At 44.4% G+C, this 15,880-nt stretch overlaps 1 protein-coding gene across 3 annotated transcripts in view; it reads right to left on the bottom strand.

Moving 5' to 3' along the window:
• The window catches only part of HCN4 (hyperpolarization activated cyclic nucleotide gated potassium channel 4), a 146,125-nt gene that overhangs the window by 74,223 nt on the left and 56,022 nt on the right, over positions 1–15,880 (bottom strand). The window contains exon 3 of one of the 3 annotated variants that reach the window (XM_040706601.1): positions 216–376. The exons of the other annotated variants lie outside the window; for them this stretch is intronic. The gene's annotated coding sequence lies outside the window, so the exon portion shown is untranslated. The remainder of the gene's footprint in view (positions 1–215; positions 377–15,880) is intronic. 3 annotated transcript variants of the gene reach the window in all.

The raw sequence follows: 15,880 nt of genomic DNA on the forward strand, positions 1-15,880 counted from the left end.
ATGTCTCCCCTGCCATTCTGAATAAAACCCCTGCGAGCGCTGCACATTAGCCATGCACTGCAGCACGAGGCCAAGAGCTGTGCAGTGTCCCAGCCTCCTCGGGCAACATCTACTTCAGCTTCCCTGCCCATTGTTCCCTATGCAAATACACAGAAAATAAACAGTGGAGATACACCCAGAGCTGATACAGCAGTGAAGGGCTACAGCCAGATTACCTCTGGGTCTGACGAAGATGTTCCAGCTATCTCCTCCAGCTGACAGTGGGTGGCACAGACTGCTGGCAGTCTGAACTGTTCATCTTTCTTTGGAACTTCGATGCCACAGTCATAAGGATGCCTCAGCTGAGTACGGAAGAGTAAGTGGTATCAACGAGTTCCTAAGATGGAATACAATTCTGCAAGTGATTAGCTTTCCCATCAGGGGCAAGAGGACTATTAGCTCGTCGTGAATGTTAAGTGCTTACATAAGCAGGTGTATGATTAGGGACATCTCACTGTACAGCATACACTGCAAAGGAGGTGTATGCCTTGCAGCGCTTTCATTTCAGCTAGATTTCTTAAAACTCATGCTGTGCTTGATAAAATCTTCACAGAATTCAACTGTCAGTTTTACTTGAGGCAAGATATTTTCTAAGGTCTCAATTTAGCCTTTCAGTTAGATTATCTCCAATCTACACAATTGCTCACCTAATCCCCTCTGAATACTGCAGAATTCCATACATGGTCATATTATTATCTTAAAATATAATTACATGGATTTTGGTGAGTGGAAAATTAGGAAAGCCATTGCTTATGCAATAGTTTCAGCTGGCATTTGCAGTGCAAGCAAAGTAGGATATTAGCATTTTACTGCTTTTCTATCATCAGTTTTTAAATCTAACACTTCACTACTAAACTATAATCAACAGCCCACATTTTTTCAAAGTAATGGCCTTACATGAATTAGACCAGCAGACCTAAGAAGGCAATCATCCTACATTCCAAATAGATAGACAATAAGATATTAAAGATTTAAGTGACTTATTCAGAAATACGATCTAGAAAATATGGGTGCCTAGCTTCCAAAGAGGTTCCGAGTCATGACGTATCCTATAATTTGTGGTAACAGCAAAGGGGAAATTTCCATTTTCTTTCATTGTTGAAATATAAATATACACATTACTTTTATTCCAGTTATACCATCTGACAGTTTGCAAACAAGACATTTGAGGCACCGATGCATTTACCCTATTATAACACAGCACATTATGAATTACTTCTTTTCTTGAGCTTAGAAAGCATAATGCATTATATCAATATGAGTTAAATTATTAGTTCTCTGATAGTACCTCCAATGCACTCACACTATTAACAGGCTTCTCAAGGTGATGAATATTTGCAGTACAGAGATTTTTACAGGAGGACTCAAAAGAATTGAGGACGAGTAGACCTTGTGTCAGTGGCAATCTACCAGGACAGTGCAATGCTGTGAACAGAGAGGGTGTTTGGTAGCTGCTGCCACAGCGTCTGCTGCCAGAGCAGTCAGAGCAGACCACGGGCAGTGTTCATCTTGCTGTGATGGGGAAGGCCTTGGACCTTGCACTTCCCACTGGCCCCAGACAAACTGCAAAATGCAGTGTGAGCTCATTAGCAGGTGAGCTCATTACCTTTTTCAAGTATTAGCTAAGAAAAAATGGCGAAGCCTTCGCCTTGCACAGATGCTGGCCTCTGCAGGGGGGAAGAATACACTGCATGGTGGCACCTCCAAAACATGTCACTCCACGGGGCTCTGCAGGATAGCTGGGACACTCAGCCCCGCGTACAGGAGCTGCCACCACGAAGCAGGCTGCCTCTCAACAGCCACATTTAGTGCACAGAGGCACTTCCACGGCCTCCATCCGGCCCCAGTCAGTTTAAAACAGGCTCTGTCAGCCATACTCCCTGACTTTGTTGGAACAACTTCATTCTCTTTAACTACTTCCATCTCAGAAAACCCAAGCACTATTATATTTGTACTGAAGTGAACCAGTCATGAAACAAAGCCGCATTAAGAGGAGAACTGTTCAAGCATGTGGGAAAAAAAAAATGGAACCTTATCCAAAAAAGCTGCTGATATCCTTTCTCATAAGTGTATTTAACTTTCACTCAGGCAAGCAGATGATAAAGTTTAAGTGACGAGGCTAGGCAAACAGCACTCTAACCACTAGATAGTGCTATCCTTCACTCGAGTTCCTCCCAGTGCCATACGGTGTTATGTGAACCGCACAGCAGGGGTATCACTGAGCTCAGTTTCACACAGCCTGAACAAACCTTGCAGGGTGCTGTTCCATCCCAGCCTGAGGCATGGCAGGACAGAGGCTGCAGTGCTGCTGCCTGGCCTGCACGTGTCCTAGGATAATGAGACTTCTGGACATCTACTCTGCAAAGTCAACATCCATTGTCTTATCCTACAGCATGCTTAATGGAAATTGTACAAGCATTTTCAAGAGTTTTATGTGCAATCTGCCATTCAATAAATGTACTGAAATGCTTACACCTACTGCTTGGCGTGCAGACATACTGTATCACACAGAAACAAAATGCTCCTGCATTTCATCTCCAGCAATGCTGAAACACAAACATGTAACGAGAACAAGGAAGGTCACGGTGGATTTTGCACAACTCTGTGCAGTGTCAGTCGACCACTTTCCTGAAGCATGCTGCCTTCCTGCCTGCTGCTATCTGCCTAACAAATTAAGCGGTATTTTGAATCTACACTTAGCATCTTCCCTGAAAGGTAAAAATAAACACACAGGCAGTAACAAGGGTAGCTACAAGAGGACTTGTTTGTGCCGGCTCTAAATTTGGAGTACTGAGGCCTATAAAGAACACATCAAACTTCCAACTAAAAACGGCATTAGCGATATTTCTCGCTTGCTTGACCACAGCTATTACTAGCACACAGACAATTCCCCTGTATGAGCTGCAAGAGCAGTGAGATTCTGGGGGTATTACCTGTTGGAAGGCTTATTCCCTCTCTTCTTTGAAGGCCTAGACAATTTATTGCTCTCACAGCTCCGCTGCCCAGGATGAGGCGATCAAAGATATAAATTGTTATGCAGTGGGAGTTCATTGCCAGGAGTGGCTGGAGATACCACTGGGAAGATAATACAGTACAGATTCAGCAGGAGATTTATAAGCACAGGTTTCCTGGAGATGGAAACCGGCCCAGTGCAACTGCTGACAAACCAGGCTGTAGCCTGGCTGGCTGGCCTCCTCTTGCCACTGCAGGTACATTAGAACATTTCAACCTCCCTGCTGAGTGGGAGGAGTGGACAGATTACACACCAGCTGCTGGTGGTCTGGGATTGCTTCCTACACCACGCCAGTGCATAAGTCATGCACGTAGAATCAGTGGCTTAGGTTGGAGGCAGCCTTAAAGATTATCTAGTTCCAAGCCCTCTTCTCCATGCTCTTCTCATCAAACTTCATCAGAAGGAGCCTGCAACACCACATTCTCCCAGAGTTAAAGAATGAAATAGAATTTTCTATCTGTAGCATTTAAACAAGCCTGCAGGAACCCTTGTACTCATGGCAGAAAGTCTAAGCCAGAGAGCTTAACCTTCTCTTCACTTCCCACCATACTGCACTTATAAATATGTCTCGGTTCTCCCTCCTCTGCTCCCCATGCTGAATCCCAAAGGTTTTCAAGGTGTTAGATGTGTACTGATTTCACAGCATCCATTATACGTGAGATACATTGTTTGATCTTCTGAATCTCTCGCCTGCATGAATATGGAAAAGTTCCTTTTTGTTTGCTGTCCATTGATCCAGACATTGACCCTTCTCTGTGTGCATTTATCTCTGATGATTTAATAACAAAAAAGACCAATAAACTGAGAGAAGGAAGGAAGCCCCTCTAGGGGGACCTATTGCCATGGAAACACGCCATATGTTGTTCTTGTAGGGAATGGGCAGATCAATAAGGGATGCAGCTTCCAAGTCATCATGAATATGTTGTGGAATGCAAAGGACTAAAGCAGAAAGACACGCATAAATTGTGTCGTGATGATGTTCAGGCCCTGGCCTGTATCCAAGGTCTAGCATGACTCAAATGTTTGGGTAGTGTGTTTCAAACATGGATCTGCACTAGGGACCGAACTGATTCACACAGGGTGTGAAGGGAGAGCTCAAAACAGGCCATGTTCTCATCTGGGAGCAGCATTCTGTCACAGCAGTTTGCACAGGCAGGGTACTGTACCTTGCTCGAAGGCTCACAACCAGGGGAAGCACTCTTGACCTCTGACTTTATGGTGGTGAGCACTTGCCAGAGGGCTAAAACAGGAAAATCCCCAGAGATGTCTGATGCATTCACCCAGACAGAACTGGTAAGAAAGGAGACTTTGATTCAGGTGGTTGGTTGCTCTGAGTACCTTGAACCTTCTCTTAGTGGTAAGGTAAGTACCTGTACAGGATGTGCACAGGTGGACAACCTTTTACGACAAGTGGCTGAACTGCAAGAAGCAAAGGCTCCTTAGTATCAGAAGTGCTGAGAGAAAGAGAGAGAGAGAGAGGTTGTTCAATAATCGTATTCCAGTATTGGACATGCTGAGGAGGCACGTTGGTCCCTGTTGACCCCCCAGAAAAACAGGACTCCATTTCAGTCTCCATCCTCCAGCTTCACTATCAGAAACAAATATGAAGCTCTTACAGATATAAACACCCTTGACACACCTGACCAAGATCTGCAAGAAGAAACCATTCCAGCAGCCTGCTGGCATGACAGGGAGTCTCAAAAGGTGTGCTGCCTTCCAGGAGCCGAGATCCAGGACACTGCTGAGATAGTGCTGCACCTTGGCAAGAGCACAGACTGCTATTCACTGCTGCCCCTTCATGTGAGCATGAATGTCACTGGAAGCTGGAATCAAAGAAGTCTATAAAGCCCTGGGAGCACAAGTGAAAAATACTGGTGCCCAAGTTATCTACTTTTCATTTTTGCCGGGTAGAAGAAAGAGGAAAGCCAAAAATACATGTTTAATGCATATCAATTCCTGGCAACATGGATGGTGCCAGTGCAAGGGTTTTGGTTTTTATGGCAATGGGACTTTTTACAAAGATTATAACCTGTTAGGGGAGGATGGAATTCACCTGTCTAGAAGAGGCAGGTCAATCTTTTGCGGCAGGCTGGCCAATCTAGTGAGGTGGGCTTTAAAATGAAGGATGTGGGGGGTGGAGTCCAAAATGGCAATGCTCGCATTATTGCAACAGACATGGGAATAAGCCAAGTCAACCAGAACGACGACAAATGTTCCTTAGCTGCCTCTCATGACACAAACCAGAAGGCCACCCACCTCAAGGGTGTGTATAGCTATGAGGGATCCTCTTGCATCCCTCTAGAGAAAGCTAGCTGCTGGAAAGAAGCTCTGAGGAGAAGGATCTGAGCATCCCGTTGGACGACTGGTTGGCCATGAGCCAGCAGTGTGTTCCAGCCAAGAAGGCTGATGGTACTCTGAAGTGTATTAAAAGGAGAGTGGCTATCAGGTCAAGAGAGGTGATCCCCCTCATCTACTCTGCCCTGGTGATGCCTTTTGGAGTGCTGTGTCCAGTTCTGGGTTCCCCAGTTCCAAGAAAGACACGGAACTTCTTGAGAGTGCAATGGAGGGACACAAAGATGACTAGGGGCCTGAAACATTTCCCTTATGAGGAAAGGCTGGGAGACCTGGGACTGTTCATCATGGAGAAGTGAAGAGGGAGGATCTTATCAGTGTTTATAAATATATAATGGCTGAGAGTCAAGTGGATGGGGCCAGGCTCTTTTCAACAGTTCCCAGCAACAGGACAAAGGGCAATGGGCACAAACTTGAACATAGGAAGTTCCATACGAGCATGAGGAAAAACTTCTTTACTTTTAGGGTTACAGAGCACTGGAACAAGCTGCCCAGAGAGGGCATGTCTCCTTATCTGGGGATATTCAAAACCTTCCTGGGTGCTTGCCTGTGTAAACCACTCTAGGGAACCTGCTTTAGCAGGAGGTTGGACTTGATGATCTCCAGATGTCTCTTCCACCCCTTACGATTCTGTGACTTCTGAATTGCCCCAGAAAGCAAGCATTTTGGGCCTAAGTTTTAATTTGTACCCAACTATACAAAGGAAAGGGACAATTTCTTAGAGTGCTCTGACTGCAATTTCTTTGAGACAGGTAGATGTTTCAAAGACTACTTCTCTGAATCCTATCTTTCATCCTTAGCTGACGTAGTATTAACAGCAACTCACACAAGATTCAGTGCTTGCAGGCAGAGAGTTTACATAGAATCATAGAAACATTTGAGTTGGAAGAGATCATCTAGCTCTACTGCCCTGCAATGAACAGGGACATCTATCACTAGATCAGCTGCTCAGAGCCCTGTTCAGCATGACCATTAATGTCCCCAGGGACAGGGCACCCACTACATCTTTGGGCGACCTGTTCCAGTGCTTCACTACCCTTTTTCATTATATCCAGTCTAGATCTCCCCTGTTTCAGTTTGAATCCATTTCCCCTTGTCCTGTTACAACAGACCCTGCTGAAGAGTCTTTCCCTTTCTTTCTATCAGCCCCCTCTTTACACACTGAAAGGACATTCTCAGCTCTCCCCAGAGCCTCCTCCTCTCCGGGCTGCACAGCCCCAGCTCTCAGCTTGTCTTTGTAGGGAAGTGTTCCGTTCCTGAGATCTTTTTTGTAGCCCTCCTCTGGACACGCTCCAGCAGGTCCGTGTCTCTCCTGTGCGGAGGACTCCACATCTGGACACAGCAATTCAGGTGAGGTCTCACCAGTGCAGAGCAGAGGGGAAGGATCACCTGCCTTAACCAGCTGGCCATGCTTCTTTGGGTGTAGCCCAGGATACATGGAGATGACACAGATGTATGGATATATGTTTACCTGTTCAGAGTAAGCATTACTGAAAAAGTGACAGAGAACATATGACACCAACTGACATAACATGCATCTTCCACCAACTTAGCATCTCGTTGAGATACAGGGATGACAAGATTGTTAACTATTTTGTACTAACATAGCTTTCTTGACATAATATGAATTTACTTGAGATGAAGATGTCAGTCTCACTACTAGGAACCCAAATTTACAAAAACTAAAATAGGGCAGAGAGATTATATGAGTCATATCTATCAGAATCACAGTTTAGAAAGTGGAGGACACTGTTCTGCTTTCTGCTAGCTATTATTTTGCATTGAATTGACAAATTCATGCTCACAAGCTCTGTGGTAGTCCACAAAGAGGAGACAACTGCATGCAGCAATCAATTAAGTAATCTGTCAGACTAAGAAAAAGACTTATAGCCATCTGAGATGCTGAAAATGTTCCTCCTAGATAGTCAGAGAATCATAGAATCATCAAGGTTGGAAAAGACCTCCAAGACAGTCTAGTTCAACTGTCCACCACTTAACACCACTAAACTGTGTCACTTAGTACTACTTCTACATATTTCCTGAACACCTCCAGGGACAGTGACTCAACCACATCCCTGCATGTCCTTTTCCAGCACCTGACCACACTTTCAGAAAAGAAATTTTTCAGCATGACATGCCAGCCTCAGCCTTTCTGTGGGTAAGAGAAGTTGGGGTGGGGGAGAGTGAGACATGCAAGAAGGTAACATGGTAATGACTAGGTGTGTTTCAGTTTCAAAGGCAAAAAAATACTTCTCCATCCAAACTCCTTCCGGTTGCCAATATCAGACTCTTGTTTGCACTGAGTTATTCAGGCTGGACTGGAGCACAATTAGCCCACAAAAAGACTAAAGCTGCTGGGACCCTGGGGCTATTCAAGTATCCAAGATCCTAGAAAAAAGATGAATCACCTTCTAAAAATGCAACACTTAAGGAAAAAAAAAGTCCAATTGCCTCTGATTATTTTAGGTCTCAGAAGAAACATTGCTAAGGCTATGCTTATCTAAGGCATCCACATGAATCCACCATCCCCTCCAGACATCGGGTGCTGAATTAATTGCTGCATGCACAGAAACAGTGCAAAGCTCACATGGGATTTCTGCCGCTTGATCTCAAAACACACTATGGGAGGTAGCTGTATCTCACCATCATCATCTGCTAGCCAAGGAGACTGAGGTATGGTGAAGCAGCCACTTCTTTAGGGCCTCTCTTGCACATAGACATACAGGAGAAAGGAAAGAAGGCCAGGAACCCCAACATCCACCCCAGTGTCTAAAGGCGTCACCTTAAATCACGACTTAGCCCTTACTCACGACTTAGTCAGAAACTATTATTTGATGTCCCCACAAACATATCTGTATTGAACAGTCTGAAATGAGGAGACTCAGCAGAAGTTCAAGCAGGAGACTTGGGGAAAACAAGAGGAAGATTAGGTGTATGCTCTGAAAACAGAGAACAGAATACTCATGAACTTCAGACATTTAAAATACACTCTCCCTAGTCGGATTCTTTCTTAACCCAAAGATGATGTTTTAAATCACAGATTATACTACATATCAAAAATTCAGTGGCCAGATTTGGGGCATGTAGGGCCTTTTTCCTCACGTCAAATTGGTTGGAACCCATTTAGCTTTTCATCTTCCTACGGGGCACAGAGCACAGTATGTAACACTGCTGTAAAGGAAGCACGTGCTAGTATATCTTGGCCTTTTCACTTAGCACATACCTGGCTTTTGTCAAGAATCATGACACTGATGGATCTGTCCAGCACTCTCCAGGACACACTGTGAATTTCTGACATCTGATCTTTCATAGAAAGGGTACGTCTTTGTTGTGTGATGGGGATTCTCCTTATCAAAGCTCAAATCCACACTGCAGGGTCTCAGTGACCTCTCTACCTCTTCCTTCATATTAATAAACCTTCCTGAGCAAGTTGCAGCCCCTTCTTTTTCCACCATTCTGAGTGCCCCTTACAATCAGTGAGAGCTCACATAAATGCCTCTCCTTTAAAACAACACAAAACAGGCAAATGCTGCTGTAAACAACAGCAACTTGTGGTACTTCTGCTATAACATTGAGGGCTGTTCCTCCAATATGTATAGTACTTTTCTGCCAGAGGCAGCCAGACAAATAGTGATGGGAACCATTAAAAAATGCTTAGATAAATCTTTTCCAGTATGGGCTGGGCTTGGTCTGCTCTATTTATGTCAATGGAACACAGCCATTGAGCCCTGGGGGAGTTAGTGCCAGCCCTAAATCATTTCTTTGATTAATTGTTCTTGGGAAGGAAGAATTCATTAAGCATTCGGCTCAGCAATTAGAAATAAATATATTTTTAGAATGAACAACTTGCCAGAAACAAGTTGTTTCAGAAACATATTCTGATTGATGCAGCCCATTTTCCATCAACACATAACAAGGAGGCTTCATTCTCCCTCCTAAGGCAGAGGAACATTGCAGAAGAAGGTAGAGCAGTCCTGTCATTTAGGAACTAGTGCCATCTACGCAACTCAAGTTCATATTCTGTGAGCAACTCTCTAGAAAATAATGTAGTTTCCATGTATATTAGCTCTCCATATGTAAAATGGGAATTCTTCCTATTCTGCAAAAATATTACAGTGTTATTTCTACAAACAGCTGGAACAGTGTAGATATGCTAGTGATGAAAAACCAGCAAACAAACAGTAAAAAAAGCCCACCTGAATTTGCAGTTAAGTAACACGGCTCAGACATTCAACAAAATGAATGTGAAGTTACAATCTTTTTGGGCATACCACAGAATCCAGGTGTAACTGAAACATGCAAGTTGTTTTGCTGACACACTAATCAATTACCAGAAGAAGAGTGGGACAGGTCAGTGATAACCGAGAACTCAGTCCTGCCTATTTAAGGTGCAAATCCCACTGACAGATGAAGTGTAAATGTGTATGTTAAATCTGCCTGGTTCAGTTTTACATCAATCACTACAAACTCTGAATCTGCCCATAAATGAGTTGATAGCTCACAGCAACATGCAAAAGAAGAGCAAAAAGAACACCTTTCCTTTCGCTCGGTTGCTGCCCATGCAGAACCAGATGGACAAGGGCTGCAGGTCTCTCTCCAGCAGTGCTGTTTATGAGCAACACACTGATACTGCAGGGCAGGAGCTCATCACAGACTTCTATTAGCAGTGCTTGGTGAGGACAGGGCTTATTCAAACTGAAATGAAGAGGAGCAGATGCAACTCCAGGATGAGCAATGGCACTCTGTATGTGACAGATCTCCTCCCCAGTCTAGAAATATGTGGTTCAGGTCCTTAGGCTAGAAGAAGAAACCCCAAAAGCACCTAAGCATGCTGTACTGAAAGTCACAACCACAAAAGACTACCACAGACTTCAAACTGTGGGTCTTAAGAGAAAATACGTCTTATCCTTTGCTTTCAGTGCCTAGAGGCAAATCTGTTCCCTGCCCTGTTTTGGGTATCTCTGATGGCAGGAGCGTCTCAATAAATTCTGGCATTTTCAAGAAGCAATCCAAAAACATACTCTCTAAGGCCTTCTTCTCTGAAACATGAAATACATTTGTCAAATTTTACTACTACACCTACAGAACCAAACTTCAAGACTTGGGCAGCAGGAGTTGACTTCACCTTTGCTTTCAGAAGGAGCAGGGATGTGTTCACATATTGGGCTGCATTTCAGTAACACTTAATTAAGTGCATTCTACATTGTTGTTTTTCTCTTCTAATTTTTAGCGAATGTGGTTCTTCTGTTTAAGACAGCTTTGTGTGAGGACTGCTCCAAAAGTAATGCCTCCAACGTTATTATGTGGCCTATGACACCAAAGGAGGATGATGGTGATATGGCAGTAGAAGTTGAACCTTCTCATCAGTATCGCATGACATTTTGTTGCTGTGTGACAGACTGCAGCAGAGAGGCACTCTGACAGAATGGTGTCTGACGTGGAAGTGCATATGAAGCAAAGGTGTGGAATTGAATTCTTCCACGCGGAAAAAAAAGGCAGCCATTGACATTCACTGTCACTTGCTGAACGTTGACAGAGACCAAACAGTGGATGTGAGCACAGTGAGGGAGTGGGAGGTGCGTTTCACCATGGCAGTAGCTACTGTGGTTCACCTCTTCTGGTACAGATTTTTACAAGCGTGACATGCAGCTCTTGTTCATTACTGGCTAAAAGGCAAAGCTAATGGTGGTGACTATGTTGAAAAATGGTGTTTTGTAGCTGAGAATTTGCTCTATCTGTGTTATTGCGCTCTTTGTATCCGTTGTAGTTTCTATGGAAATAAATAGGAGGCATTACTTTTGGAGTGATCTATGTAGTGACACAAAGTCTAGGGATTTCCTCACCATTCTTTCAAATTCATCCCACCAGCAATGTGATGTGACTCAGCCCAACTGGCTGGCACTCAGAGATTGCAAAAAGGCTGCAGGAGAGAAGACGGTTCTGTGATTAGGGTACCTGGAGGGATGCTCAGCAAGTCACTAAAAGCACTCCCTTGCATCACTGGAGAACAGGTGCTCAAGAAGATGCAAGGATCGGGATTTTCCACTCTTTGATCCTCCTCTGTCAGGCAGAGCTAATATAGTCCCCAAGTGAAGGACTGTTGGGCAAAATTACCTGAAAACTGCAAAACTCTCATATGCTGCAGTAGTGGGACTGTGTGGCACAGGGGAAAGTGGAATCGGGAGAAGTAGCTTCAATTTTTTGAGCCTTCACTTGATCATCTCTGTGCTCAGAAGCTGAGGCAGAAGGTCTTTCCACTTGTGTCCAGGAAAAGCAAGTTGCAGATTAGTTCTGCTCTCAAGTACATCCAAAAACATTTTAGCTCATTAGACATTCAGATTGTAAATTAGGGATCTCCTTTATGAAAGACATCACTGAATCAGAAATAGCTATTTTGTGGGCGACAAGCAGAAAATTCAGTGCTCTAAAATACTTCCACTGTGGCAACAGAGCGCAAGCCTCACTAAATCCTGCTTTGAAGATCCCCTCCACAGACACCAAAATGTGAATGTAATCTCTTATCTCTCCCTGTGGTGTGATATCAGCAGGTCAGGCAGTGCTAGACACTGCCCATATGTGCCTTAGTGATATGTATACAGGAGGCCAGAAGTAGCTCGGAAGAAAGAAAGTGATTCCCAGTGTCACCCCACTAGTTGCAATGGATTCTCACCAAGGAATTTTGTTCCATATGTCTACTGATAAAAACTAATTTCAAAGAAATGTTGATATATCTTTCTGCATCCACGAGAGCTCCTATCTGTGGGAAAATAATTCCATCCAGAATTACAGAAAAGCTATCACTGGGGTTAAATACAGCAATTAAGCAGTACCCACAGAACAAGCCATAGCTACTGCTTCAGGGCATTTAAACTGTGTGGGAATGTGTCACCTGGCTCTCTATCAAGACTGTTCTGTTCATAGCCGTGGCTTTGGAAGGATCAGGGTAGTTCACATTACTACAAAACTAACTTATTTGGAGTATTTTTGTACCTGGAGGTGTAGCCATCCGTGTGTCTTTTCTCCTAACTGGACTACAGTATTCAAGTATCCAAGCTTGGGCAGGTAAAAGTTTCCACATAGCAGTCCTGACCTGAAAAAGGGTCTCTTTCCCCAGAAGAACACAGGATGTGTACGGAAAGCAGGCCTACAGCCTACTTGTGGGACAAGCTGAGGAAATGTGAATGACTAACGTCAAGGCATCTTGTTCAGCTCTTTCACAGCTTGTCTCTCTACATCTTATCTAAAAAGACTAGAAAGAAATGCTGATGGCCTGCCATTACTGAAAAAATATGTGTGTGATGATTACACTAGAAGAAGTGCTTAAGAACAGCTCAGCCTTGTGAAAATAATACCCTACAGCAGCTGCCAAAACCTAAGTCCCAGAGGGGCTACAGCTCCTAGCTCCCCGAGTCATCCGTGACTTCCATACATCAGTGCCTCCAACAGCGATGCTCACAGATGGACACTGCCCTTCCTCTCTGCAGACGAGGGAACATCTCTGTTGTTTGCCATCCACCATGGGATACTCTGCTTGCAAAGAGAGTTGTGCTGACAAAGGGGAATGAGCTTTTGGGAAAATTCACAGCTTTTCTATCTTATTTAATTTCAACAGCAGAACACCAAGAACTGGAGAGACATCTCAGGTGCTTTACGAAGAGGAAGAGCAGAGATGGTGGTGGGCTGGATGTGGGAATCATGAGGTGCTGCATTATTAGACGCACTCCCGATGTTATGTATTAATTTTCAAAGCAGACTCATTCACACACACATAACACATCCACCCACACACCGTAATGCTTAGACAGACACAAAACCATCCAGCAGCCAATTATTTGGGGTGGGAACAGCTTGCAATAGCTCATGATGAAGCTTAGCCTTAATTCTACTCAGCTAGAGAGGCTGGGAGCTGTGCATTGGTCTCCTGACTGACTGCAGATCGCAGAGCAGGGCAGATGATGTCAAGGCAAATCTTTTTTTGTCTGCAGTGCAGATTTTACCATGTGAATGTACTTGCAGATGAGTTTTCCAGATCCCTTGTCCAAAAGAACAAGCCATAGGCCATCACCACATCTGCCACCGTTTGCCTAAAACCCTGTTCATGCTGCAAAAGGAGCACATAGCCAGTGAAGCTGCCCTTGTTTGGAAGTCTATCGAAAGTCCACCTTTAGAAAAAAAGAATCACAGATCAATGTATGCAGCAAAAGCGAAAACCAGACACTTTCCAAAGCAGTCAGGGCTGAGCCAACAGTCCCTGATAAATGTGGGGTGTAATTTAAGGCAAGCCCCTCAGTTGCTCTCTAAACATAGCATGCATACACAATGTGTCAACCAAGGCTGTCATGACCTGAAGCACACCTGGTTTCACACTAAAAAGCAAGGGCCAGAACAGAACATCCGAAAGATTCAGCAGTTAGTGAGCTCAGATGCTATTTTCTAAAGCTGCCACAGCAGAGGAAAGGACGGACACCTTACCACTTCCTGTTCCAGACCGTTCATTTGCAAGTGCCTACTGAAGTCAAGTTGTGAATCCCATCAAAAAGGGCATCACGCCTTCCAGTATACATGAACATTGAAGAAAGGTTGGAACAGCATCTCCAAACCCCATGCAGCGGCTACACAACTCTCATTACAGACACACACAAAAAGGAAAAATTAACCTTGTTTCCCTTCGTTGTCCAAGCTTTTCTCCTATGCTTTTCCAGCCTACTTCTAAAACATGTCACACAATATAGCATTGTACATGGAACTGTAAAGGTGCTCACAATCAGTTTCTTTTTTAAAAGAAGACAAAGGAAGCAACATTCTGAAATCACCTCACAGTTCCTGGATCGCCTCATTTTGTGCTCCTAACAACAGATGCACAAGAAAGGTAACAGTATACAGAGAAGTGTAATCATGAGGAAATACTCAAGAAATTGCCTTGTAAATATTAACAAACCCTTGCCGACCTCTGCTATGGTATCTTTTGTTATGTTAAAATGCTTTAAGAGTTGTGAAGCATCTTCCATGGGCCTAGCAGTACAATTGTCAAAGCTGGAGAAATTCAGGCACAAAGAGTGTTCTGTTCATTGTTGCTCAGAGGGTCAACCAGATGCCTGACCTGCCTTCCAGTCTCTCCTTTTACCTGGTACACATTGTTCATGATTCAAAGAGTGCCCGCAGCCAACTGAGCATGGAAAAATGACACAAGTGGGTTTGTGGTGATATCACTGAGGACGGATCATGATCTGTGAACTCGACTGGTCCTCCTCCTCCCCTTCCCAGAAATTCGCAGAAAACTGGAGATGGAAAAAAAAACATTCCTCTTGTTATTAATGGAAGTCTAACTTGTGCACTGTCCCTGGAGACAGGCGTGGACACATATGCACACCAGCCCCTCTGCAAAAGAGACCTTGTGCTGGGTAACACTGATGTTAGCACGGTGATGACTTAGCACCTTGCCCTGAAATCACATGTGAAGCCCTGGCTGGCAGGAAGGGGCTTATTAATGTGGAGTCCCTGAGTCTTGGGAATGCAGCAGTTATCTCCCTCACAGGCTCCAGAGTGCTGATAACTTTGCAAGACATTTCTTTCCCACACCCAGGCCAATCCAATTGCGCTTCACCAGGTTTTCCATCCCCCAGACTGTAATAGTGCTCTGCAGCTCCTACCAGGAAAGCCGAGCCCCAGCAGGGTTGCTCTGCACACAGCCTTGCTGGAGCTGTGAGCAGGGTGAGGAGTTATTCAGTGCATAGCTACTGATTTCCTGGCAGTCACAAGAACCCTAAGCACAGATGTGAAAAGAAAAAAGAAAAAAAAAAAGGAGTTACAGCTCCTACACTAGAATCAAGCTGGCAACCTGCAGCACCTCTCCTGCCTCTAAGCTCTTTAACAATAGATGCATAAACACAGACAACCTCGCCATTCAAAGAAGCAGAGATTTAAATCCTTAATTAGCACATTTGGACGAGTCACCACAAACAAGATTAGCTTTTGCGCATCGCTGGGGAAGCAGTTGTGTCCCTATAATGTCCAAGTGGTGGGCCCTGGAGCTGACCTTGGAATTCCCCTCTGGATGCTCATCTGCTTTGCTCTCACTGGCACTGTCTTCTCCTGCTGCATGCAGCACCTCTCAAAGAGTTAAAAGCCTGGTTTACTACAGCCTTGTGCAGAAATGAGGCATGGGGTGCCCATATTTGATGTCAGTCACTGCGAATATCCTGCACGGAATGAATAATTTCAGTTTGTAAAGGGATTTCCTAGGTAGCAAAGCACTCAGCAAGGAAGAGGGTCAGTAAGAGGTCCCTATAACAGCATCTTGTTAGCCCAGCACATATCTGCTCTCTTTTCTGTATTTCTGGAGTCTTAACTGCTTTGTCTGCTGACAAAACCCAGGTTTTAGTGCTGTCAGCACTGCAGAGCCGCACAGAGCCAAGCTGCGTTCTCATCTGCCTTCATCACCAAGAAAATTGCCCACTTAAGCGAGGATACCTGAGC

The sequence above is a fragment of the Gallus gallus genome, chromosome 10, assembly GCF_016699485.2.
Source record: "Gallus gallus isolate bGalGal1 chromosome 10, bGalGal1.mat.broiler.GRCg7b, whole genome shotgun sequence".
NCBI lineage: Eukaryota > Metazoa > Chordata > Aves > Galliformes > Phasianidae > Gallus > Gallus gallus.